We start from the raw sequence: 26,881 nt of genomic DNA, 5'->3' as shown, positions 1-26,881 counted from the left end.
GGGGAAAATAGCAAGTTCATTGATTAACATCAATCAAAAGGGCTTTGTGGCAGGAAGACACCTACAAGATTTAACGCACAAACTGATCGGGGCAATTGACCTATCTATTAACGAAAATCTTCCCCTATCCATAATTACTATAGACACAGCCAAAGCGTTTGACAGGGTTAACTGGGCTTATCTAAACGAAGTGTTAGAAAAATTCAATCTGGGGGAAAATCTCCAGGGCATGGTTAAAAAGATTTATAGCTCTCCCAGGGCCAACATTTTAATCAATGGCAACCTTACGGAGAATATATAGATAAAAAGAGGAACAAGGCAGGGATGTCCCCTTTCCCCCCTACTTTTCAATGTATATATTGAACCGGTGGCAGAAAGACTTAGAAACCACCCCTCAATATCCCCTTTTTCTTACCAAGGTTGGCACAAAAAGGTTGCCCTATATGCAGACGACCTAATGATCTTCACTAGGGACCTGAATGGGTCCTTCAGTGCAATAGAAGACACGCTGCACAACTTTGGGAGAATCTCTGCCTATCAAATTAATCAATCCCAAACTGAAACCATGACCTTGGAATGAGCATACAACCAGTCCTTATAATAAGGATAAAATCAGGTATCTAGGCATTGATCTTGTCAAAGACCTAAGTAAAGTGGCACAAACCAACATCCACAGGATTGAAGGGGAGGTAAGAAAGTTGCTGAAAGTATGGGGGGGATTACCATTGACACTGCTGGGTAAGTCTAACATAGTAAAAATGTCAATTATCGCAAAATGTACCTTTGCCTTCAGTGCCATCCCTTTGGAATTTGAGAGAGACACAATAAAGAAAATTCAGGGAGAACTCACAAGTTTTATATGGTCTTCGAAAGGATCCAGAATTGCATGGAGTAAAATAAGAAGGAGAAAAGAGCAGGGGGGAATTGCCAGCCCCGATCTCCTGGAGTATTGTAGAGCCTTCCAATTTAAATCCAGTAGGCCACAGTTAAACACGTCTAATAACTACCCACCATATCTCCAAGTAATGACTAAAGGAACCAGTCATTTTCTGTGAAAATTCAGTCACCCGAAATATTTTAAAAAAGTGAAGCTAAAGACGTTAAAATAGGCAGCAAAATTATGGTATCACATAAGGTGCCCTTTGGACATACCATATTTCAGCGACCTGGGCCCAATATGGGAGTCACCAGGCGCACCGGATTGAATTAAAGACAGACTCGCACTCCCTTTAAAAACAGCTGGAATAGAAGAGTGGGGCCACCTAATGTCGCAAAACAAAATAACTGACTGGGAGATGTTAACATTAACAACAAATGCTTCTATAGCAAAATTTAAATTTTACCAACTTTCAAGCTGGGCAAAATCACTGAAAGAAACCAGAAGGGGAAATCTAACTCTAGAGACCGAGATGAGGAAAACTGAACCCCTCCATAAGAAATTTCTTATTGGTATTGGGCTCTCATTTCAGCAGGGGACAAGAAATTCCAGATTCCAGAGAGAACCTGGGGGAATGAACTGCCGACGCTGGATGTAAATAACTCTTGGCAAGTATGTATGAACAAATGTTGGTCTATTGTAACATCTGCTGCCTTAAAGAAGAATCATCTATTCACTACCCATACAGCTTACTGGCCCCCGAAGAGGCTTTCCAAATTCAACGGGGCCACAGTGAAGAACTGCCCAAAGTGCGGACTGGAAAAAGCTGACGATCTACACATGTTTCGGCAGTGCCCCCAGCTCGATGGTTTCTGGAATGAAGTGGGTAAGACTCTAGATGAGGTGCTAGGAAGATATCTGACTGTAAGTATTGACTTAATTATTTTTGGGGTAATGGGTTCCAATATCTCAGAAAGGTTATCAAGAAAGCAAGAAAATCTGTTATTCCTACTGATTTTATTGGCCAGAAGAGAGATTTGTGTGAAGTGGGTAAGTCTAGTTTCACCTCTTCATGGGAAATGGCTGACCTCGATATTAAGAATATATAAAATGGATAAAAGAAGATCACCTAGAAAAAAGTACAAATTTTGGGAGCTATGGGAAAACTACCAAACAAATTAATACACCTAAGATGGCTGTAATTGTAATGGTCAAGGTTGGCTCATTATTCCACTGTCCAATGATTATGCGATAGCAATACCAAATCAGGCGAAGGCCCACCAGAGCAGCCAGGATGGCTAGCTCAACCCCCTCGGTGAAACCTTCTGCAAAGTAATGGAAATAAGGGGATCCCATTCTCTCTAAACTTTGTAGGGGAACTGCCTAGATCCAGAATCAAGGCAGTGAAGGAAGAGGATAAAGAGAGCAGGGGCCCAACAACTCCTTACTAACATTATTGCACAATGAGGACAAAAAAAAATAAAAAAATACCAAAACATACAACATGGAAAACATAACTTTAGTGAGCCATACATACAAATAACCAAAGACAACAAAATAAATCAACAAAATGGACAATACCTATAAATGTGGGTCCCTCCTATCTATACATAAAGTTCTGAAACAACCCTTTAGGTTCTCTTCTTCTTAGTTGGAAGGTGATGAGACTATGGACATGGACTAATAAAGAAGCTTCGATATTTCCATCCAAAGTGTATTTGTCAATGAATATATGTCACAGCGGGTCTTCCTCAGGACTAACCCTGGGCAAAGCACTACACCACGCTTGCGTAGTTTACGCTACTTTGTACTACGCGAATTGCACGTAGCACAGTGCAAACATGCGTAGCGTAGTGTAGCGGTAATTTTTTGCTTGCTCGCGGTCCTCAATGTTAAGTTGGCGACCGCGAGCAAGCAAATTGACATCCCAGGGAGAATTCTTCTTCGTTTTCCCCGTTTACAGCCTGAAGGAAACTCTCCTTACAACTTTCAAAAATATAATTCAAAGGAATAATTTGCATGTGGCCAGGTTGCATCTAACTGTTTATTGAATATCAGTTTTGTACAGTCTTGTAAATATATGCCCTTTACTTTTCTACACACTTTGAGCTCTCTTGACTCCTATATATACACTTGAGCACTCTTTCTTGCACGTTCCCTAAAACATTCTCCTACCTTCTTGACCCTCTAATGATTGTTCCTTTAAATGACTAGATAAATATATTGTAATAATACCCAGTGGTTTTTCTGCACCTCTGTTTGTATTAATTATTTTCACAATTTACAGACGTTTGTGAGCAGTGTAGTTCAGTAAGGCAACATGTTCAATAGTCAGGGCCACTTGAATTGTATGGAAGGGGAGGACCCAATTATGTGGCAAGGTTGACCAAATTATGTGGCTAGAAGAGCCAAAATATGTGACGTAATGTGGCACAGTTTGTGTTAGTATTACCCCATTATTTTGGCTAATATGTTTAGGCCAGAAGTACCCCATTCACACCCAAATACAGAAATAAGCAACAGAAAGGTGACCACACAACCTTTGTTAAGGCCTTCCCCAGCTCAGCAACACATGATGCACCATTTTTCGTAACTTTTGATCCGTTTGAGCTAAAAACAACCCATTTTTGCAGAAATCTGCAACTTATTCAGTAGTTGATTGATTAAGTGGTAAACAAAGCAAATCCATAATTGTGGTGAAAATGCCACTGACGCACCAATGCATAAATCCAGTGGCCTCACCAATAATACACTTGACCTGAGACAGATTATAGAAAGGCAAACTGGAAGTTAATACATCCATCCCCCGATTCTGGATAGCAACTTGCCCTGGTGGCTTCTCTGCTAAAACGGAGTAGCGTCACTCCACTGCCATTGATCAGCAAAAGAAAGAAAAAAATAAAATGATAATAATGTAATGTTATTATCATTTTATTTTGTCCTCCTGTTGCGGCAGCTTGTGTGAGGGGTAGGCGGGGTTGCAGAGCAGAGGAGGAGTGGTAGAAAACTCCTAAGGGTGCTTTGACTGTTTGGCCGGCCCTCTCTGGCCGCCCAAAACAGTCATGCACACTTTCCCTATTTTCCATGCAGGCTGCATTACAGCCTGTGTGGAGATCATGCCCACCCCACCAGCCCACGCAGGCTTGCATTGCAGCATTGTGATTGGCTGCGGGGAGTGTCAAAGAAGCCAGAAAGAGGACACAGGAGAGGCGGCGGCTGGCCAGGTAAGTGTTTTTTATTTTTTAACCAATACGCCCCCCTGCCCCTTCCCCCAACTAGCCCCACTGCTGCTTTAAAGTAGCAGCAGCGACTGGCGATGAGGGGGGCAATGAAGACCCGCATAGCTACAAGAGCCCCCTGCAGGGGTTTCTGGGTAGCATATTTTAGTGCTGTTATTCCAGTTCATACGGTGCAGTCCAGACTTGTCAGCAAAACGAGGAATATGGACGGGACACCACTTTTCCCAACAACGAAATCAATAAGAAGGAGAAGAGATGTGCCTTTGACTCCTACAAAGGAGTGTTGTTTGCTTACATTTGCTTTTTTCAAATTACGGTCACAGTTGCCCCAGTGCAACTAATTAAAAAACACACATTTCTAGACCAAATAGCACTGCATCAAACCAAATTTAATAATAATAATAAACATAATAATAATAATAATAAAAATAGTAAGTTTGTTGTTGTTGTTCAACCTATTATTTGTATCCATTATGTTGTACTTTACTTGTAGAAACAAGTATTCCAACGCCTCTTGTCTTAGTTAAGTGACAGTCGAACAATCTAATCGCATGTCATTAAAATCCTCGAATGCAAAAATGCACTTGCTTCAACATTTTTACCGCAGGCATCCCTCTAAACACCAACAAACACAAATGCTGGAAGAAGACAGAGAAGCAGATTGGAAAGCAAATTAGATTGTTTTACGTGACAGCCAAATCTACCGTATACCGTGGTACGTTTTTTTTTTTTATTGTGGCACCCACTATCAATCTCCGCATGATCTCCTTTAGCTGTTTTGTTGGTTCCTAATTGGTTTTGTTTCGTAATTGGGCAATTTAATAAGCTGCACAGTGATCTTTCTTTGGAGCAATGCTGCCCTCATGCGGTTATCTAAATTTCACAGTTCAAGCAGTGAACAATGTAATGTATATATATCAATGATCTTTCATTCATACTTACTAAGCTAGAGTGGAGACTGTTGAGAAACGCTAGAGAAGTCAACAGTTGCCAGAGATTCATTCACATTGGAATATGTCTGATCACTGCAGCCCTTTCAGAAATTAAAAGGGTTCTAAGACTATGCGCCGGCACAAAGAGGCTCGAGGCATTACGTCGATTTAGTTACCATAATACCATAATTAAATCCTGTCGGTGCCATAATCTGTGGTAAATTTAGGCCTAGAACTTGCAAAACACATTAAGATGTACCTGGAGTGTGCTTCATCTTCTACCTAATGTGCATTCATCGGACACGCCTTCACTGCATTTACAATTGTTCGGTAAAAGAAAAGACATATTTAAAAATACAAAACACCAGTTTGCAAGAAAATGTAATAATGTAACAGGCATTCATATGCTGCGCATGGTATGTGGAACAATTTTGCAATTTTGTATCTGTTTCATACATGCTGACATGAAGCAGTGGGTGTTGCAAAATAGAGAAACACATTATTTGGGATTTCTTTTAGCATCAAACTGAAATGTATTGGCATAATTCAGAGTGTCTAGTACTATTTATTGTATTTTTTGAGTCTTTTTGGTTATGGGAGGCCCTAGCCTTGCATGTCCTGAAGGCCCAAGTGTGTAAGAGCGTGTGTGTGTGAGAGAATTCAACTGAGTTTCAAATAAACTTCACAAGATTCCATGGAATTCCATCCATGGGCGGAAAATGCCTCTCCTGCCATTTGTGCTGCTTTTCCCATGCCACTAGGGCAGTGGTTCCCAAACTTTTTTGACCCGTGGCTCCCTTGACCTAATTGGCAGTTGGCCGTGGCTCCCCACCATTTTTTTTACCGGTGGTAGGGATGGAGGGGGGGGGGGGCGATGTAAGCACGACCTCTGGAGTACTTACCGTCGGCTTCCTAAAGTAATTGGGATGCAATGAAGGTATTATAATCATATTTGTAACATTGTTCACATTATTAATTGACAACAAAGCCATTGAATCTGAAGAGAGGCGCATGAAGTATCTATTGCAGTACTTTCACAGTGTGCCAAGCAAGATGGATTGATCAATTTGATCTAATGTTGAGGATTCACTCTCGCCACAACCACAAACCATCGTGGCAAAATGATACAATTCGCAGTACCGTTTGCTGACAAATCAATAAAATGTCCATAGGAACTTCGGTCACTTCAGAAAATCTGTACCATGCACTTTAAAATGGACCATCGATCTAAAAAAATCAATATAACATCCTGCTTCACTTCTATGGTCCTCTTGCTTTGACTGTCCCCCCCTAATGTGTGCACGAGTTTCCCCACAGAAATGAGGGTCGTTTGGAACAAAAAAAGCTGAAACATTAAAATACATGTAAATTTTACAGTAAAAATGCTGGTGGTACGGGTGTAAAATGGAGGTTGGGCCGAAGACCACCATGGTATTTGATTAATAATTTTACTGTGCAAAGGCGGGCTCCACGGAGCAAGTATAAGTTTACTTTACACACAAAAAGCGCAAATCGTACTTTTGAAGAAGAGGGATAATTAGTAAACAATTTCCGCAAATGCCAGCATAGATTTATTAAACCCAGTTACCTCCCCAGCAACTTGTGGCTGCGCACTCTGAATAATCCAGTTCTTCATTCAGGCACACGTGGGTTTGGACTGGGTTGGGGAGTTTAACTTGTGGCCACAGTGAACTACATTTATAAGGCACATTACACAGGATCAGAAACAACTGAAGTTTAGTGAACAACTGCCCAGTACAGCCCTCAGTGGCATCCTCCCCAAAACAGATGGCAGTATTGAAAATCCCAACCAACACTAAATGTGCCCATATGTCCAGCGAGCATGAGTGAAAAGTTTAACTCACTCCGTGCTAGAGCCCGCCTTTGCACAGTAAAATTATTAATCATGTACCATGCTGATCTTCGCCCCAACCTCCGTATTTACAAACTGAGAGCGACCGTGCATCCGGCCTCGTGCTGAAGACCAGAGCGCAGAGTGACAGGAAGAGAATAGGCTGGAGCTGGTTTTGCAGCAGTAGGTAGCCGCCTTAGTTAGCTTCATGTCATCCAAAAATAAAACGCAGTGACCAAAATTGCATGCATGGCCTCCACCAATGTATGCAGGCACGGATTTCGCAATCTCTGAATGAGAGTGTCCCCTGCTCTGCAGCGCTGTATACATCTAAATGTGAACCTTTGATGGTCAGTGCGTGCCCCCGAAGCTGGAAACCAGTTAAAAGCATATGGCTGGGAGCAATTTTAACAGGATTCTTTCCCTGAAATCTAGTTGCCATAACCCTCGCCCTTTCCAGTCTGACCTGAAGTAAGAAGTTGGACATTCATAAATAAAAGCTAAGATCAAAGGCCGCTTCAAAATCTTTCTTAAGTCATAATGAAAGGTATATATATGCTGAGGCGTTGTAAATACCAGAAAACAGACGCTGTGTCTGGGCCATAAAGACTCCCGTGCACTTCTTGCCTTTTCCACTTTCACAAACAAAATGCTGTTCGTTTTTTTTTATCTGAAGCCCCGAGACCCATGGTGAAGAGTTGTAAAGACTTTACTAATTGTCCCAGTCTACTTCAAAAGTACGATTTGCGCTTTTTGTGTGTAAACTTTGACTCGGTCCGTGGAGCCCGCCTTTGCACAGTAAAATTAATAATCAAGTACCATGCTGATTTTCGGCCCAACCTCCGTTTTACACTCGTATCACCAGCATTATTTTACAGTAAAAATAATGCTGGTGATACGAGTGTAAAACGGGCCAAAGATCAGCATGATACTTGATTAATAATGTTACTGTGCAAAGGCGGGCTCCACGGACGGAGTGAAAGTCACAGTCAAAAACAAAGCGGGGCACAACTAGCTGTAACTAACCTTATGAAGGAGAGGCTTCCACGAGGCACGGCGGACAGCAACAACGCACCTGAAACGATCAGAGCTGCGTATAAAATGTGGACGAGACAATGCCTTTCCCACATCGTGAGCGCGGCGCCCCTGGCACGTCATAGCGGCGCCCCGGGGCGCCGCGGCGCACACTTTGGGAACCACGGCACTAGGGCGTTCCGCACCGAAAAATCAGCACGAACGGCACCACGAAGAGGCAAGGGCAAGGCTATTATGTTTTGCCTGCTCCTGTTCATCTCTCCCTGCTGGCTGCCTGCTCCACTGAATCCAACCCTCACCACCCCATCTGATCTCACAGTTCACAATCCCAGCTTTTGTTTACTTGTTTGTGTTACTTTCTCACTTTCTCCGTGTTTATTTTACATTTCGGCTGTGTTTTTGTAACTTTTTTTTACTTTATTTTTGCTTTTCCTTGGTTGACCTGTCCTCTTCTTTCCTTCCCATCCCATTCAGACTCCCTCCTGTCCGACTTCTCTTTCCAATCCTCTCCAATCCTCCCCATCATGCCAACACCAAGTGTACCCTCTGTGGGTGACATAGGCAGGCAGGGGTGCATCCCTTCCCCATTTTCAGTGAGGCAGAGGTTGCCACACTCATTGTGTGTGTGCAGCATTACCTGTCCAGCATGCAGTTAGCAGGCTTCAGGCCCGGAAAGGTGTATGCCCTGCATTTACGTTGGATGATCTGGGAGCCAGAGTGGCCATGTATGCACTGCAGCACTGGCATAGCATGAACCTAACAGCAGCTGACTCACCACTGAGCAGATATCCTGGTCAAGAAGCACTGCGTGCTCAACGTGCTGGGTGTCGAGGTTGTGGGGCTCAGTGAGTAAATAATTTGTTGCAGTCTAAAAGTTAAATTTGTCCTTTTTCAAGCTGCATAATCACAGGTAGGGTAAGTTTATGTGATGGTTATATATATTCGCTGAAAAAAACAAAGGTTACATGGACAGTATAGTTAGGAAATAACATTAAAACAACTTAGAAATTCACTGGGTGTGTAGTTACCAACAAAATGGCTTATGGAACAACAAATAGGCTTAACACACTGTGAGAAATGTAAAACCTGCAAAATAGGCAAAAACATGAAAGAGGGCAATGACTTCAGAGGAAGAACATTTCATATCAACGAGAGAATAACATGTGACACATCATATCATTATATGATTGAATGTACGTGCGGTTTACGATACATAGGCAGTACAATCTGCCCCTTAAGGAAAAGGATTTTAGAGCACCTAAGGACGATCCAGAATGATGTTCTGAACTATGCAATCTCATAACACATACATACTCAGCACAAGACTAAGTGGAAAGATATCAGGTACCTCGGTGTCGCAACCGTCCCCAAAAATGAAAGAAGGGTACTCGAACACTGAAACTGAGATTAGAGTCACGTTTGATCATTAGATTCAAAACCAAGACTCCATATGGCCTTATCGGGGACGAAGAGTTATACATCCATCTCTAACTGGATCATTGGAGATGAAAGAACTGCAAAGCCATTTATTATATCATACACTAAGTATGAAGACATGGAAGTGAGTGGAAGGGATGCAACCAACTGAGTACCAACTCAAGTAGAGATGACTAAGGTAATTAGAAATGTTAGGTAATGGAGACTTGAGTAATTGAGACATATAAACAATCACAAAAGGTAGCAATGCTCTTCAAAACAGAAATAGAGCACAACACAATAAATATTAAGATTAAATAGATAACAAAGACTTCGGTCCCATGGATGAATTCATGAATGGATTGGGCACTGAGCCAAGAATTCATGGATTAAATCGAGCCCATGAAAATACTACTTATACTGTGGCAACATGCATCCACTCAAAAAATGAGGCTATTAAATAACTCGCAAATACTAAGACTGATAACAATCTAAAAACAGATGGCACAGTAATAGGACCGGTGAATGTCTGAGATGTAATTCTCCCGATGAACGACCTTTTCGTAGCGATATGAGTAAGAACTGTGACCACATAGAAATACAAGTCCCATAATGACTCATAATGGGCTGACATGGCTGAACTATAAATAGAGGAACCAGAGGATGGACTCATGATACCGTAAACAAGACCATTTCTTGGTAGAAACGTAGGTGGGGTGATAATTGTGCTTTCACATTGAGTAGAAACTTTAACTCGCGCGCCCGCAATGCACTGCTGATCACGTCACATATTACATCACTCGTGACATGGTCAGTGACATCACGCATGACATCACTGATGACATCTCAAATGACATCACTGATGACATCATCCAGTGAATTTGTGTTTTTATGAAAAATAAATATTTTTTATATATGTATATGTAAAGGTCGATAGAAGAATAAATGGGGAAATAAATGTCTAAATGGATGTTTTTTCTAAAAATTATTGCATAACTGACTTATTAAGTGTATCTTAGTGAATACATGTATTAGCGAGCAATGTTTAACTATGTAAATATCTGTATCAGTGTCTCACTTTGTCTATAAGTGGCTGCATGGGTTGGTGAGTGGCTACATGAGTGTCTATATCAGTTCTTAGTTGGCTTTTTGAGTATCAGTATGAGTGTCTGTCTGGTTCGGTGGGGAGTATTACTTAGCGCATAGATGCATGAATGAGTGACTCACTGTTTGTATGTGTTTTGAAGACAGCATGTGTGCAGGACCGTATGGGTGGATGAGTGTGTGTATGGGTGTGTAAGTGCGTGAATGACTGTCTCAATAGTATCTTTATGACTAACTACATATGTTTTAATCTACTATATGTGAGTATTGATGTATATAAGTGATTATATGTGAGAGTGTGAGACATTGGAAGAGTTCCTGTATAAATAAGTATGTGTTTCTATAAGTGATTGTTTAAGAGTGTAAGTATGTGTACGTTTCTGTAAAAGTAAGTGTAGTGGTGTGTGTGTATAGCTGTATATGCAAGTAAAAGGATTTTTGATTTTGCATGTGTGAGTATGTGTGTGAGTAACTGTATGGATGAGTATCGGTGTGTAACAGGATGCATAGGTGTATGAGTAGATATGATGAGTGAGTACATGTATGAGTGACTATATAGAACTGTTGGTGAATGAATGGGTGTGTATGTAGATGGTGGAATTACTGATTAGGTTGTTGTAACTGGTATTGGTATCTCCATTGTTTTGAACATTTTAGTTTCTATTTTTGAATGTGTGTATCAAAGGTTATATTAGGGTGAGAGGAGGTCTGCCACTCTTTCACAAGGATGATGTCATCAGTGATGTAATTTGAGATATCATCAGTGATGTCATGAGTGATGTTACTGACCAAGTCATGAGTGATGTAATATGTGACGTCATCAGCAGTGCATTGCGGGCGCACGAGTTATAGTTAGCTGAACTAACTATAACGGGGGAATTTCAATGGTTTTGCATGAGTGAAATGTCCAGCTAACTATAACATGTGTGAAACCCATGGTTTTTTTCAGTAAGTTTCTAAGGTTTTTTAAATGCTAATTCCTAACTATAACGTGTGTGAAACCTATTTTTTGTTTTGCGAATTTCAAAGGTTTTTTAAATGCTAATTCCTAACTATAACGTGGCTGAAACCTATGGTTTTTTCAGTGAATTTCAAAGGTTTTGTAAATGATAATTTTTAAATGTATTCTTTATTATATTTCTTTCTTTTTACACTAATTTCTTAAATTTTTATTACAAATATTTATATATATATATTTTTTATTATATTTCATAGTTTCAATGAAAAATAATAACAAAACTAAATTCACTAATTTTTTTTATTACAATTTTTTTTTCTCCAATGTATTAAAATTAAATTCTATATATTTCCTTTTTCATTTTTTGGGGGGTAATCGCACCGTACGCGTACGGTGATCGCACCATACTTTGTACGGTAAATCGTGCTCTGCGCGTACCCGGGTACACGCTACGGATACACTTTGACGTTGCGCGTCGCATCAACGCTTCCATGTGACTTCAGGTACGGCGCCCCGTACGAGTACAGCGCAAAAGTTTCTAATTGTTCAAAAACATATATTTATGTATTTAATGTACATTTTAAGGAAAGACATTATCTGGGATAATCATGAAAATATTTTTTTTAACTTTTAATAAGCGTATATTACTTTTAAAAGCAAGTACGCAAATCACGGAGGTAAGTTGTTTGTACTCGCAGCGTAAGAGAACCATAAGCGCACCATAAGAGTAAGCAAAGCCATGTGACTTAAAAAGATGAGATTTGATTGGTCATAAAACTTCCTATTCTAACTGTTGAAAAACCCTTCCTATTTTAGTCATTCTACTTTGACTTTCCAAGAAGAAGCATCTCTTCTCTGAAGCCTGTCAAATTAGAAGGAAGACAAACATGACAACACCTATGGACTCGTCTTCCAGCCATTCTTCTGATGGAGAATTCATTGCAGCAGCACCTCGGAGGGAGAAAAAAGAGGCACTTATATGGAAGTTTGTTACTTTCCCTGAAGGGGAAAAAAAGGTTAATGCTCCACTTGTGACCTGTAAAATTTGGCAAACAAAACTTTCCAAGGGCAATCCTGCAAAAAAATACTCATTTGGCACTGCGAGTATGGTGCGGCACTTGAAAAACTTGCACCGCAACAATTTTGTGAGAGCTGCAACACGGAGATTGTTCATCTTCCACTCAATCAACACATCCTCCACACATACACACACCTACTTGCTGCCTTTTTTGGCTGGGGTTATCAATTATTCTTCAATTTCATATTCTGATTCAAAGTCAAGGCCCTTTATCGAGCCTTTTTGTTGTAGCTACTACCCCACCACTCAATCAACACATCATCCACACGTACACACACACACCTACTTGCTGCCTTTCTTGTCTATGGTTATCAATTATTCTTTTATTTCATATTCCTATTCAAAGTGCGGGCCATTTATCGAGCCTTTTTGTTGTAATAACTACCCTGACCGAAGGCAGTAAGAAATGTGCACACTTGCTGCCTTTCTTGGCTGGGGATATCAAATATTCTTGAATTTCCTATTCTGATTCAATGTCAAGGCCCTTTATCGAGCCTTTTCGTTGTAGCTCCTACCCCGGCCGAAGGCAGTGGGAAATTTGCACACTGGCTGCCTTTATTGGCTGGGGTTATCAATTATTCTTCAAGTAATTAAAATTCAAATTGCAGGCCCTTTATTGAGTCTCCTTGGTAACTACTACCCATGAATGGCAGTGGGTAATTTGCACCCTTGCGTCCTTTCTTGCGTCCTTTCTACCGCACAGTGTGTGTACTTAGTGAACTTGTATTGCTTGCTTGGATGTGGTAGCCGTTTCTCAAGCTCCATCTGCGGAATCCGACTCACAGTCTGTGTAATGAGCAGGGTATCCAAAGATCCACTTCCCTTACACGGCAGTGGGTACTTTGCACGTCTGCAGCCTTTCTTATTTTTCACCTTTTTTATCTTCCACTCAATCAACACATCATCCACACATACACACACCTACTTGCTGCCTTTTTTTGGCTGGGGTTATCAATTATTCTTCAATTTCATATTCTGATTCAAAGTCAAGGCCCTTTATCAAGTCTTTTTTTGTAGCTACTACCCCGGCCGAAGGCAGTGGGAAATTTGCACACTTGCTGCCTTTCTTATTTTTTACCCTATTCATCTTCACCTCAATCAACACATCATCCACACGTACACACACCTACTTGCTGCCTTTCTTGGCTATGGTTATCAACTATTGTTCTATTTCATATTCCTTTTCAAAGTGCAGGCCCTTTATTGAGCCTTTTTGTTGTAACAACTACCCCAGCGGAAGGCAGAAAGAAATTTGCACACTTGCTGCCTTTCTTGGCTGGGGTTATCAATTATTCTTGAATTTCATATTCTGATTCAAAGTCAAGGCCCTTTATCAAGCCTTTTTGTTGTAGCTACTACCCCGGCCGAAGGCAGTGGGGAATTTGCACACTTGCTGCCTTTCTTGGCTGGGGTTATCATTTATTCTTCAAGTAATTCAAATTCAAAGTGCAGGCCCTTTATTGAGCCTTCTTGGTAACTACTACCCGTGAATGTCAGTGGGTAATTTGCACAATTGCGTCCTGTCTTGCGTCCTTTCTACCGCACAGAGTGTGTACTTTGTGCACTTGCTTAACTCCTTGGATGTGGTACCCATTTCTGAGGCTCCCACTGCGGAATCCGACTCGCCGTCTGTAATGGACTGGAAAACCAAACACCCATTTCCTTTACAAGGCAGTGGGTCGTTTGCGCGTCTGCTGCCTTTCTTAATTTTAACCTTATTCTGCATCCACTAGCTGAAACACACCTACCTGCTGACTTTCTTGGCTGCCTTTGCCAAGCATTATTCTAATTCAAAGTAGAGACCCTGAAAAGGGCCCGGTGTTGTAATTTTTCAGCCCTACCACCCAGAGTGGGAACTTAGTGCATTGCTTGCTTAGATGTGATAACCGTTTCTCAGGCTCCCACTGCGGAATCCGACTCACAGTCTGTGTAATGAGCTGGGTATCCAAAGATTCACTTCCCTTACAAGGCAGTGGGTACTTTGCGCGTCTGCAGCCTTTCTTATTTTTCACCTTTTTTATCTTCCACTCAATCAACACATCATCCACACAAACACACACCTACTTTCTGCCTTTTTTGGCTGGGATTACCAATTATTCTTCAATTTCATATTCTGATTCAAAGTCAAGGCCCTTTATCGAGCCTTTTTGTTGTAGCTACTACCCCGGCCGAAGGCAGTGGGAAATTTGCGCACTTGCCGCCATCTTGGCTGGGGTTATCAATTATTGTTCAATTTCATATTCTGATTCAAAGTCAAGGCCCTTTATCAAGCCTTTTTGTTGTAACTACTTCCCCGGCTGAAGGCAGTGGGTAATTTGCACACTTGCAGCCTTTCTTATTTTTTACCTTATTCATCTTCCACTCAATCAACACATCATCCACACGTACACACACCTACTTGCTACCTTTCTTGGCTGTGGTTATCAACTATTCTTCTATTTCATATTCCTATTCAAAGTGCAGGGCCTTTATCGAGCCTTGTTGTTGTAACAACTACCCCGGCCGAAGGCAGTGGGAAATTTGCACACTTGCTGCCATTCTTGGCTGGGTTTATCAATTATTCTGGAATTTCATATTCTGATTCAAAGTCAAGGCCCTTTAAAGAGCCTTTTTGTTGTAGCTACTACCCCGGCCGAACACAACGCGAGATGGCAGGACTATGGAAAGCATCTAAATCTACAGCACTGCATCCCAAAAAGAAATGCTTACTGTGTAAGTGACATTTTCCATCTGTAAGATATAGGATCTGTCAAAAGTAAAGAAACATGTTCACAGTGAAGTGAAATAAGATATTGTGATATATTCAAACGATTTTCACAACTTGTTTACTGTTGTTTGTTGTTACAGTGTTTGTGTTCCTCACATTCATTATTTTAAGCTACACTGCAACTATTTTCACAACTTCTTTACTGCAATATCAAGGGGTTGTGGTGCTCACATAAAACACTTTGTGATACCTTAAAACTATTTTTGAAACTTGTTTACTGTAATATCAGTGTTTGAGGTGCTTTCATAAACATTTTTAGATACATTGCAACTATTTTGAAAAATGTGTTACTGTAATATCAGTGTTTGAGGTGATAACAGAAAATAAATGTGATACATTGAAAATATTTTTACAACTTCTTTACTGTAATATCGGCATATGTGGTGATTCATATGAAATGTATTAAATATTTATCTTGGAAATGAAGCAACAATATTTTGTACTTGAGTGTATATTATTTTGAAAATATTCTAAAAAGAAATACAATAAATACAGTTTCACTATGCATTGTGTCAAGTGCTTTATTTAGGATATACAGGAATATGTTACCTTTGATTGTCATGACACACAAGACAAGATAGAACACTGCAACTCAAGCGCATTACATAATGGTACAAAGCATGTCATTGGAATGTTGGGTATTAGGATGGCATACAGAGCTCACATATAAAGTGATTTCAAAAATCTGTTATTTTTTCGATGATAAAGGTTGGTAATGTCTTTCCAAGAAGATTTGAATATTTAAAAGGGGAAAGTAGGAAGTGAACAACAGAGGTAGGAGGTTACATATCAGGATGCAAGAATGGATGAAAAGGGTGGTCCAAGGTCTGCATGTACAATGACCAGTGGAGACGTTTTGAGGGCAGATACACTCAAGGTGTTCTATAATGTGCAACATGTGGTGGAGGTACCACCACACAGAGTGGACAAGGGCGGATAAAATGATGGATTTTATGTGCTTGGACTATTAGAGAATACACTGTAGGAGGACCACGGTCAAGTGCAGAGATTTAATACTTAAGACATAGCAAAGGGGGCAGCAACAAGGGCCAGGAGGGTCCAAGAGTGATGCAGACTGGGTTTCTTAACCTGTGTCCTACCTACTATGTTGCAAGCTTAAAACAGTGACGACAGGAGTACCTTACTTTCATTCCCCCATTACGTTGTCAATTAGGGTGGAGGGAGGAAATGGAAAGGAGTAAACTACATGTCTACAGATGTACTGATATGTTCAGGACACTGGATCAAGCACTGAATAACCAAAATCAGATACAAAAGAAGATACACAAAAGAAGGCTGCACAAAAGATACACAAAGGAAAGCTGCACAAATAGGACGGCGGATATTGTACACAAAATGGTAGGTCAGCAAAAGAACAACAAGGCTAAGAACACTGCATCGGACGCTACGCTGTGCAACTCCTTGTGATGAGAAGTAGAAAGATACTGTAAATAAAGCGGAGTTAAAAAAAAAAAAAGGAAAAAGATACATGGATGACAAAATCACTGGGGTAACACTTTGTTGCCCAACACAGAAAAGATTTTGCAGAAATTAAATGTCTGAATGTTTAAGGAGCTGTAAATGGGGTAAACAAACACCATCAACCTAGTCAGCAAACTGCGTCCTTCAGGAGCTGGCCCTGGAAAGTGGCAGACCCCAGGGCCATCAAAGGCTCCAGGAGGGGGGCCGCGCGGCCCCCCCTCCCAACATTCAAAAGCCCCGGTGGTGGAGGTCCCCGGGGCTGGGGGGTTCATCACGGACCCCCCTATTTTAAATATTACTGCCCCGGGGAGGTGGCGGTCCCCGGGGCGTATGGGGGGCTTCAGCCCCCCACACATACTTTAAAAAAAAGCCCCCAGAATTTGGCCCCCCAGAGGCTAATTAAGAATAAAGCCGACTTCGAGGTTTTTATTTCTTTTTCACCGCGTACGCGTACCATATGCGTACCCCGCGATAAAAAAAAAAAAAAAAGAAATTTGACCTAAGGATCCGTGTGGGACCGACCCCCTGAGCAGGCCTAGGGGGTCAGGATGCTTCTACCCTGCCCTCTTTTCTTATTTTTCAACTTTGATTTACTGTTTTCTTGTGACTGGCTGCCAACACTTCCTGGTTTGGAGTGTTGACGGATAGTTGACAACCAATCAGCATGCAGCTCATGCTTGTAATTGTACGGTTTTGGGTACGCTTTCCGTACGCGTACGGTACTTCGTCTATAGATATATCTATGATTTTACTTTTGATTTTCTAATGAACTACTGAACGGATTTACACCATTTAACAAAAAGCGTGATCTGCTAACCAAACTCTACCTTTTTGCCAAATTTGGTGTAATCCCGTTCAGCCGTTCGGACTGTAGCCCTGGCTAAAGGTCCTATGGAAAATTGCATGGGGAAAACACGTTTTGGGACCCCCCTTTTTCTCAGCCCCCACTTCACGAATCACCCCCAGATTTTCAGGGAAGGAGCGGAGCAGAGTAGGCCATTTTCTTGTAGAATTTCACAAAGATTCATTGACCGGCGCCAAAGTTATTCCAAATAGAATGTTGTGGATTTCCTATGGAAATTAGGTCCTAACTATAACTCCCTACTGCCGACCTCCAGTAGGATATATATATATATATGTATATCCGATGTGATCAATCTCCTTCGCGGAGCGAAAAGCGTCATGGACTGACACTATGTCTATTTATTTTATGTGAAATAAATTCACTCTGCTTTTCACTTGAAAATTTATCGTTTCTGTTTCCTGACTGCAACTGGGTTTCTTTGGAGTTATTTAAGAGGTCCTCACCTGGTTTACCTCGTCTTGGAATGACGAGCAGGAACATTGTTGCATATATATATATATATATATATATATATATATATATATATATTCACTGAAAAAACCATAGGTTATAGACCATATATAGTTAGGAATTAGCATTTAAAAAACCTTATTTTACTCACACAAAACCATTGAAATTCCATATATAGTTAGTTGCACTAACTATATATCGCGCACCCGCAATCCACTGCTGACGTTGTCACATATTACATCATTCATGACATGGTCAGTGACATCACTGATGACATCACTGATGACATCTCAAATGACATCACTGATGACATCTCAAATGACATCACTGATGACATCATCTAGTGTCTGTGTGTTTTTGTAAAGTTTAAATATGTTTTACATATTGAAGAATGAGTGGATGTATAAGTGTCTGGATTAAGGATTTAGTAGGTGCGTGACTGACTGTATGAGTGAGTGATTAAATGTGTCTCACTGAATGCATGGGTTAGTGACTAAACTGTCTTAATTTGTGCATCATTATGTCTGTTGTTCTGTAAACTGCTGCATGTGTTGATCATTAGCTATACGAGAGGCTATATGTGTTATTAATTGGTTGCCCAAGTATTTCTATGGGAGATTGAGTTTGTGTAGGGGTGGCTGGAAGGTGTGTGACTCTATGCATAGATGTGTGAGCAGTTTATTCACTAGGTGTATGAGTTCAAGAGTGCATGTGGAAACAGCTACATGGGCAGTTGACTGTGTGCATGAGTGTATTGATGAGTGAATGGATATCTCAATGCTACATGTCATAGTAAGTACATATGTAAAACACAGTACATGTGAGAGTTGGCATATATAAATAACTGTGCATGAGAGCCACTGAATGAGTGAGTAGTTGTATCGATCATTGTGAACTTGTATCAGGGATTGTATAAGAGAGTAAATATGTGTTAGTATATGTTTCAATAAGTAAGGTGTGTTTAACTGTATAGTTGAAGAAATGGAGGTGAGATTGTTTCTTTGCATGACTGACTGGGTGTGTGAGTAACTCCATGGATGAGTGGCAGTGTGTGAGTGTCTGTATACACTGAGTGTATCTAAGGTTATATTAGAGTCTGAAGAGGTTTATCGTATTAGCACAAGAATGATGTCAAATGAGATGTCATCAGTGATGTCATCAGTGATGTCATTTGAGATGTCATCAGTGATGTCATCAGTGATGTCACTGACCATGTCATGAATGATGTAATATGTGACATGATCAGCAGTGGATTGCGGGTGCGCGATATATAGTTAGTGCAACTAACTATATATGGAATTTCAATGGTTTTGTGTGAGTAAAATAAGGTTTTTTAAATGCTAATTCCTAACTATATATGGTCTATAACCTATGGTTTTTTCAGTGAATTTTCAAGGTTTTGTAAATGCTAATTCCTAACTATATATGGTCTATAACCTATGGTTTTTTCAGTGAATTTCAATGGTTTTTTAATAGCAAATATCATAAGCTGTCGAATGTCAAGTACGTGGTAAGTGAAAACATTTTCGTGTTTATGCACACTGATCTGCTTTGAATGGTGCCCCCCCCCCTCATTTCTATTAGGAGTACTCTCTCTTTGCAGATAGTGAAAGGTAGTTAACGCAGGCCTTTGCCCCCATTGTAATCCGTCGTGCCTGCTTCTCTCTCCATTTGATTGATTGTTATCCAAGTATTTACTGTTTTAGAATTAGTTCTCTTTGGTTCATTCTCTATTTACAAACAAACACATAGTGCCCACACTCCCAGCGCTCACTCCCTTCTGCGCCCCTTCAACTCACATACCAAGGAAACCATGAGACAATTTAGTGGGAAAACCGTGGTGCAGGTTTTATTTTGCACAACAAGTGGAAATAAGGTGGGTCATCTTACGGGCGATCCAATACGGCAGCCCCTCGCTGTCCCGCATGCCTAATGAGCCATTCTTGCACGGCGAGTCGATGCTCTGACGGTGCAGTCCCTTTTTACTTTCCTTTTGTTTTGTTCACTCCCGCCCCCCCTGTCAGGGCGGAGCGATGAGGCACACCCCCGGTCGGTTCAGGCCCCCCGACCGCCCGAAGGACTAACGGGGCGCCGACGCTGTTCGCTGGAACCCCCTCGGCTCCAGGTTCTTGGCTCGGGCACCCCTACTGTGCCAGGCAGAGGTATTGATTGTGTCCTTCTGCCGCAGAGGTACCCCTACTGTCCATCTGCCTCCAGATCGCCCTGTGACTCCGCCTGCAACACAAAATCAGACCGTTAACCGTTCCAAACACGCCTGCCTGCCGCTCTGCCGCTGGGTCTGGGTCAGGGCGGGAGAAGCGCAGAGCAGCCCGGAGCGACGGCAGGAAAGGCCGAGCCTCGCTGCCGCGCTGCTTTTGAACCCTTCGGGGCCGCCCCTCACCCCTGGGGCCTGCGCCCATAGGCCGAGCCTGGAAAGGGGCGGATCAGTGCTGGCGTGCGCGCGGAATGTGGGACTAAGATGCTGTCTTCGCTTAGCTCCCCTTCGCGTCGCGCGGCCAGCGGCATAGTGCCCACACTCCCAGCGCTCACTCCCTTCTGCGCCCCTTCAACTCACATACCAAGGAAACCATGAGACAATTTAGTGGGAAAACCGTGGTGCAGGTTTTATTTTGCACAACAAGTGGAAATAAGGTGGGTCATCTTACGGGCGATCCAATACGGCAGCCCCTCGCTGTCCCGCATGCCTAATGAGCCATTCTTGCACGGCGAGTCGATGCTCTGACGGTGCAGTCCCTTTTTACTTTCCTTTTGTTTTGTTCACTCCCGCCCCCCCTGTCAGGGCGGAGCGATGAGGCACACCCCCGGTCGGTTCAGGCCCCCCGACCGCCCGAAGGACTAACGGGGCGCCGACGCTGTTCGCTGGAACCCCCTCGGCTCCAGGTTCTTGGCTCGGGCACCCCTACTGTGCCAGGCAGAGGTATTGATTGTGTCCTTCTGCCGCAGAGGTACCCCTACTGTCCATCTGCCTCCAGATCGCCCTGTACTCCGCCATAGCTCTGGAGGAGGCTTCCGTCGATGACAGAGCCCCCCCACCACCTTTCCTTCTTACTTTTTTCCACTTGTACTTATAGTGCCCTGCCGCTGACCTGGTACCTGTCGGCCAGGTCACTGGCATCCTGCTGCTGTTAGGCATTCCCCCAGGTCCAAGAGGAAGACATCCATGCCCAACCCCGACAAGTGCACCCCATCCTTTTCGTAATAGCCCACCGTCTTTTCCTGAATCAAAGCATGCCTGATGAACCCAAGGCCCCTCCTCTCCATGAATTTCTGCATGGCCCTGTTCACCCTCTTCCTGCCATGCTCCATGGCAACTGCAGACCGCGCTCCCTTCCAAGCCCTCCGAGGAATGAACTCCGACCATATTAGTTCCGTGGCACCCAATTTGTTCGTTATCGCAACAGTATCCCTCTGCATTGCCTCTAACAACGCTCTCCTCCCCATTGTTGCCAGATCATTACCGCCCAAGTGGATGATGAGGATGTTGGGAGGCCCCCCCTGCGCTGTCAAACATTGGTCGATCCTGCGCCTCAGCTGTACCCATCTCATGCCCGGGCAACCCAGCCATAGGATTCGCGTCCCCGCTAATGTCGCCTCCCATTTCCGGTAAGACGCCCACTGTTCGAGCCTGTTAACATACGAATGGCCCATCACCCACACGCAACAGTTGGCTGGAAGAAAAGACACCGTCGGCATTAACCTTTTATTTATGACATACACTGCACACAAGCAACCAACTTGCCTTATATTAACCTTTTAACTTGCCTTATATTAACCTTTTATTTATAACACAACACTGCACACAGGCAACTTAACTTGCGTTACTTTGACTATTATTTTAACACGCTTTTATCTGCAAAACACAACACTGCACATAAGCAAACTTAACTTGACTTAACTTGACTGTACTGTCGTAGGCCTAACTCTGTTTCTGGAATCAGGACATTGCTCACACCCCTTGTAACTGACATGAACTTGACCTGAAATATGTCTTCGCATGGCATTGTCAACCCACGCCCCGAGTTTTCTAGCGTCCCGCACTTCAAGGGCGCACATATCGCTGATAACAAGAGGAGGACCACCTCCCCACCCTCATGACCCCTTCTTCGCCCAGCCCAGCCCTAAAAGCGGCCGTGGCTGCCCCTATCCTGAATGAATGGCTAGTGAATATTTTATCACCCTCGGTCTGCGCCAAACCTGCTTTGACCAACACCTTTGCCATCACTCGCTGAAATTGGAACTGAGTTAATGGCGTACCATCGGCGTGGATTAAGAAGGCGCCCGCTAGCAAGGGCCTTATTTTCAAGTACTCCCTAACCAAGGTGACTGGGCAGTATCTTGGGTCCTCAAATGCATGCAGTGTTATAGCCACGCCTTTGCCAGCTTGATCCGTTTTGGACTTGCGCAACCACAGACTTAGCGAATCCCTGGCACAAACGTCTAACATGTCCAGCGCCCTCCCTGTTTTGTCCAATTTAGATTTCGCCACAAGCTCACTGGCCCGGAAGGCACCGAAAAACGCCAAACAGAAGGCTGTTGCAAACAGTTGCGTCTCGAACGCTGAATGTGTTACAGATGGCAGCGCGTCCACCATGCGTTGTAGTGCAGGGAACTCTATTCCTGCTCTCTTGTCAGGGGACCTGCCCTCATCCCTGGCCCACCCCTTGAGTGCGGCCCTTATCCTGAACTCCCCAGTAGTGTCCTGTTCGCCGTTTAGACGCGTCTCGTGCTTGAGCGCTGCCAGGTGGCTGGATACCCAGGAGTGGGACTTGCCCGTCTCCCTAGCCCAAACAACAAAACCCTCAACTTGGTCCTTTGTACTCAACGCTGATGCTCCCAATGCCTGTATTGCTGCTCGGACTGTCGTTAGCTGGACCTCGTATCTTCTCCTGGTTGACTGAGCCAGTGAGCGTTGGCCCATTTTCTTCAGCCGCTCCCCCACCGAAGTAGTCGCCATAACGCCGCCGGGAACGGTGTCATTTCCTTCACAGCCTGCGGCCAAGCTTCCCGGAATCGTGACAGCTGAAAGCGAGAGAGAGCGTCAGCTGCCACATTCTTGACACCCTCTACATGTCTAGCCCTGAACTCAATGTTGTTACGCAGCCCAGCCCTGACCAGTTCTCTCAGCAAGCTTAAAACTAGCGGGCAGTTAGCAGTCGAACCATTGATTGCCTGGACCACTGCTAGGTTGTCGGACCAGAACACCACCTTCTTGTTGCCCAAGCCAACTGGCCAGATGTGTAGCGCCACCACGATGGGGAACAGCTCCAGTACCGTGATATTTGCCGTCACACCCTTCTTGCGCCAAGCGTTTGGCCACTTCATAGCACACCACTTTTCCCTGAAGATGACCCCGAAGCCTACCCTACCAGAAGCATCTGAAAAAAGGCATAAGCCCTGGCTGCTCTCCCATGGGGCCCTCCATATTACTGTACCGTTGAAGTTCTTTAGAAATTCGTCCCACATGCACAAGTCTGATCTCAATCCTGGTCCTAGGCGTACTAGATGATGCTTCTTCCTCACCCCCGCCGTGGCCTTTGCCAACCTGCGAGAAAAAACCTTGCCCGCTGGAATAACCCTTGCAGCAAAGTTCAATTTCCCCAACAGGCTCTGTACAACTTTCAGTGTGGCGCTGCCTTTACCAATGATTGCGCTGATTTCCCCTCGCAATTCGCGTACCTTTTCTGTTGGAAGCCTGGACTCACCTTTCACTGTATCGAGTTCTATGCCCAGGAATGTGAGGATTTGTGAGGGCCCTTCCGTCTTCCCTGGTGCCAAGGGGACCCCCAGATGCTCTGACAAGGCCTCAAAGGCCCGCAATGCATCGGAGCATTCGTTGGTACCCTCCCTGCCGAAGAACAGGAAATCGTCTAAATAGTGAGTTACCTGTGAAATGCCATGTCTATTCGTGAGGGCCCACTGCAGGAAGGAGCTGAATGCCTCGAAGTAGGCACAAGAGACCGCGCAACCCATTGGCATGCAGCGATCGAAAAAGAATGCCCCCTCCCACTTGAAACCCAACAAGTGCTGACTGTCAGGGTGAACGGGCAGGAGGCGGAACGCTGACTCGATGTCTGCCTTGGCCAGCCACGCTCCCTTGCCTGTCCTCCTAATTAGATCAATGGCCATGTCCAGTGAGCAATATGAGACCGAACATGCCCCTTCCTCCAACCAGTGGTTAACTGAGTTCCCTTCTGGATACGATAGGTGGTGGATAAGTCTGAAAGCCCCTTGGATCTTTTTTGGGACCACGCCTAGTGGTGAGACTAAGAAATTCTGGAGGGGGGGGGAAGGGAAAGGTCCCGCCACCCTCCCCAGGTCAACTTCCTTCTTGATCTTAACACTGACTACCTGGTGCAGATCCCTCGCTGACCTCAAGTTCCGGGCGTCCCTGGGACCCAGGGGGCCCTTGTATGGGATCCTAAAGCCGTCAACAAATCCGTCGACCAGTGTTTCCCGCTCTTTAACGAGTGGGTAGATCCTGAGCAAAGGTAGAATGTTCTGCAACACTATGGGAGATGGACCTTTGGAGTGAATAGTTTGCAAAGGTAGAATGTTCTGCAACACTATGGGAGATGGACCTATGGAGTGAATAGTTTGCTTGCTGCAGTCCGGAGGACCCTTGACCTGATCTAAGGTAGTCACGTGGCCCATGGTGTCTGCTTCGTGATCCATATGCTGCCAGGGGGGGATGCCAAAATTCTCGTTGTCCTGTTCTACCCGTCCGCTCTGCCCTCCCTGTGGCCTATTGCCGGGCGCCCTCTGACCCTTGTGCTGTAGTGGTAGTTGGGAGTTGGCTGTTGGTGCAGGATATTGCCGCATGTTGGGAACCGCACTTGCTACACTCGTGGGCGAATTTGCAGGCCCTCCCCCATGAACATGCCCCGTTATTAAACAGCCTGCACGTCTCTGAATTGAATCGTCTTGTACCTGCTCCGTGACCCCTTCCCCGCCCCCCCCGAAAGGGCTGTTGGAAGGACCGCCTGGGATACTGTTCCCACCTTTGATCTGGTTCCCACCTTTTGGCATCTGTACCCTCACTCTGTGTTCTCTGGGGTGTATCCCTCCTGTTGCTCCCATTTCTGCACATGTGCTTGAACCAGAGCTGGATGTTGGTGTGATCCCACCCTATTTCAGGACAACTGGCCATGGACTTTCTAAATTCTTGGTCGTATGTGAACCAACCCGTCCCCCCGGACTCCCTTGCACCTTGTTGAATGGAGTTCGAATATTCCATGAGGGGCTCACTCTGAGCAGGGTCCTTCTGTACCACAATAGCCGCCAGTATATTAAATGCCTCCGTCCAGTTTTCTATTGTCTTTTCCGGCCAGCGCTGGAAGCGCACTTTGTCTTCCTCCTTCTTTCCCATCCTCCTAGTGTCCGCCCCCGCACTGTCATGCATTAATAATGTCAGGATGTCTATGTATTCCCTTCTCCATATACCTTCCTTTGCAGCTTGTGGAACTTGCCTGGACAAGGAGCATCCCCCTCCTGCTTTGATGACCTGCTTTGCCGAGGCCCCTGGCTGCGCTTCCACTGCTGGGACTGGAGTGGCCCCGGCCACTGACCCACCTGTAACGTTCCTTGTCCCTTCCCTCGCCGGTGGCAGCCCTGCTGCCTGTGTGTTGAAAGCTGCGGTCTGGTTTGGGACTTGTGGGGTACCTAAAGGGCTAATGTGCGGCACACTCACGGGAACAACGGGAGCTACGCTTACGGGAGCTACGCTTTGGTGGGCGTCTGCTGGCATGCCTTGTGAATTCAGAGTGTTGACAATTTGCGGGGCAACCGTCATGTGGCCGGGGGCCATACCCTGATGCACCGCCGGAGTACCATTCAGCTGGGCGACTGCTGACACATTCTGCGAATTAAAAGTGTTAACAATCTGCGGGGTGACCGTGAGAATTGGGGCGACATTTGGAGACACATTATTCACCGTGCTCTGCTGGCCAGCTGGTGGAGCACTCAGTGAGGTGGAAACATAAGCACTGTTTTGCGGTCCGACAGGTATTGACGACCCCACTAACGATGGCGGCCCAGACTGGGCCCATACCTGACTCACCGGATCCCGTGACGCCGACCTAGGCGGCAGGACAGAACCTTCCTGTGCAGCCGCCATGGTGTCCAAGCGTTTCTGAAACAAATTCATCAACCCCAACATCTCGTCCATAGTCTTACCCATTTGGGCTAAGTCCGTCATTCCTGCCACGGTCTCATGTACCACGGTTGGTACGGCCACAATCTCTACTGGCGGCCCGACCGGCCCGGCTGGAGCAGATTTGTTCGTCTTACTCCCGCGTGTTGGTGTGGCTGGGAATCCCTTCCGTGTGCCCTTCCGTTTGCGGGTGGACCGGCGGGTCGCCTCCCCCGATGTGCCCGGGGCGTCCTCGGGGGTCACAGGCCTGCCCGCCTCTTCGAGCCGGCGCCCTTCGATGAAGCCTTGTGCCCAAGCTGGCCCCTTAGCCTGCGCGATCGCCAAGAATTCCGCCCATAGCCCTTCCTGTGGCAAAGCAGCGCCGTGGGAACTCATCTCGAATGCTTCTGCCTACGAGGTTCCTATGGATGAGAAAGTACACGAATCTTAAACCCCTTTACCGGATTAATTTCGAACCATCACCTGCAAGGAACCCGTGTTACCCGCTGCGTCGTACCCGACGGCCCCTGCCACATTTTTACCTGCTGCTCCCTCCCGGATAGCCGGTGCTAATCCTTGCCCTTGCTCCGGTAATGAGATGCTCCCTCAAGGCAGTGGCTGCCTGTCCCCACCCGCGGTCCTGGCCTGGATCTGTAATACAACACGGCGTTATTTGA

Source organism: Lissotriton helveticus, chromosome 4_1 (genome assembly GCF_964261635.1).
Source record: "Lissotriton helveticus chromosome 4_1, aLisHel1.1, whole genome shotgun sequence".
In the NCBI taxonomy this organism is placed as follows: Eukaryota; Metazoa; Chordata; class Amphibia; order Caudata; family Salamandridae; genus Lissotriton; species Lissotriton helveticus.
This window is presented reverse-complemented; position numbering follows the sequence as displayed.